This window comes from Palaemon carinicauda, chromosome 9 (genome assembly GCF_036898095.1).
Source record: "Palaemon carinicauda isolate YSFRI2023 chromosome 9, ASM3689809v2, whole genome shotgun sequence".
Taxonomy (NCBI): Eukaryota; Metazoa; Arthropoda; class Malacostraca; order Decapoda; family Palaemonidae; genus Palaemon; species Palaemon carinicauda.
Genome location: NC_090733.1, coordinates 162,959,227 through 162,961,241, shown reverse-complemented (window position 1 = coordinate 162,961,241; position 2,015 = coordinate 162,959,227).

Below are 2,015 nucleotides of genomic sequence, written 5' to 3'. Positions count from 1 at the left end.
CCTAAGTCTATATCGTAGGAACCAACTAGAATACCCACGATTATACCCTAAGTATATTCTAGGCTATATCCTTCTAGTGACATGACTATATCCTAATTTTACCCAGAAACAGTTCGCAGTGGCTTAAGGTTAAGTAGTTTATGCGGCTCTTTTCCCCATTGTCCATACGCTTCTGCGGCAAGACCAGACCTCGAGGAGCGGGTCAACACGGTCCTGACTGTCACTGGACGCCTCAAGGCCGAGTTGAGGGGGCTTGAGTGGGACTTGAAGTGCTCTCATGACCAAGGCATAAGTGGGAAACGTTTAACTTTCCGTCTCTTGGGTTTGTAATCAACTCGGGATCTTTACTCCGATGTGACGCACATGGGTAAATAATTTCATAAAGTTACGTTTTATTTTCTGAAAGAGGAATTTTCTATTTTAATATATTTTCGTCTTCTTCTTCTTCTTCTTCTTCTTCTTCTTCTTCTTCTTCTTCTTCTTCTTCTTCTTCTTCTTCTTCTTCTTCTTCTTCTTCTTCTTCTTACTCATATTGCAAACTCATAGAATATATACTCCTAATGTAGAAGAGGGAATAGAATAAAGAGAGAAGGTAGGAAGATGGATATTGTTTAGGAATGACAGTTAACAGTTGAATCATGATTGAATAAAATTTATATAGATTAATAACGAAACGGCCCGTAGAATACTTACAAGATTATTTTGTAGAATGTGGCATGAAGAAGCGAAACCCGATGGATGGGAATTTGGAGTGTTGGTGAAAAGGGCTAAAAAAGGAGACCTAACCGATTGCAATTATTACAGAGGCCTCATACTTACGTCAGTTGTCATTAGAATATATAGTATGCCCATTCTAAAGAGACTAGGGAGATATATTGATGAAAAGCTAAGAGGTGAACAAGGTAGATTTAGAAAAGGTAGAAGTTGTACTGACCAAATTTTCTTTTTGAGACATGTACACCAATAGATACAATAAAGAAATCCTCTTTTGATGGCATTTGTGGACTATAGAACACCTTTGATATTGTGCACTGGCCAATTTTGTGAGGAGTCCTGTGTTATGGAATTCCTATTAAATATGCAAGTCTGATTAAGTGTGTTTATGAGCATAGCAAATGCAAAAATTAATGTTATTGTAGTCCTATCAAATGAATATCCAGTGAACAGGAGTACTCCAAGGAAATGTGTTGTCACCTATGATGTTTATCTTCATGAATTTTGTAATGCGAACAGCAGTTAGTGTGGAGAAGGATTAGACTGTATTTGTAATAGGAAATTAGCTGACCCAGAGTATACTGATGACGTTGTCCTTTTTAGCAGAACACCACAGGATTTACAATGCTTGCTTACCAGAATGCAGGAAATATCACAGAAGGTTGTGCTCAAGATAAATAGAAGGAAGATAGATGATAAGAATGGCATATGTAATGGAAAATTGAATATCATTGGAGGGAGAAAGGATTAATGGGGTAGAATCATTTCAATATTTAGGAACTATGATCTCTAATAAAGGGTTTTTGGAATTGGAGTTCAATGAAAGATTGAATAAAAAAAAGCAAATCAGAAAATGCCTAAGGTTAAGTGAAATATGGAAATCAAATCGCCTGAAATTACTAATGAATATCAGGCTATATATCAGTTTAGTGAGATCGGTGTTACTGTATGGATATGATTCGTGGTATGACAATGAAACGAACTCCAACAGATTTAGTAGATTTGAGAACAAGGTGCTCAGAAGAATGTTGGGAGTTAAATGGCAGGACAGGATTAGAAATGAAACTATAAGAGAGATTACTATAGTGCCATATGTGGAGGAGATCATGGTGACAGGTAGATGAAGATGGTTTGGGGATGCTCTTTGTATTGCCCAAGAGATATTAGTTCACAAAACATTTAACTGGGCTCCTCAAGATACTAGAAGAGTTGGAAGACCCAGGCCAACATGACTGAGGTCTATGAAGCGTGAAGTCGGAGATGATGAATGGAGAAGTACTGAATTAAAAGCTCAAGATAGA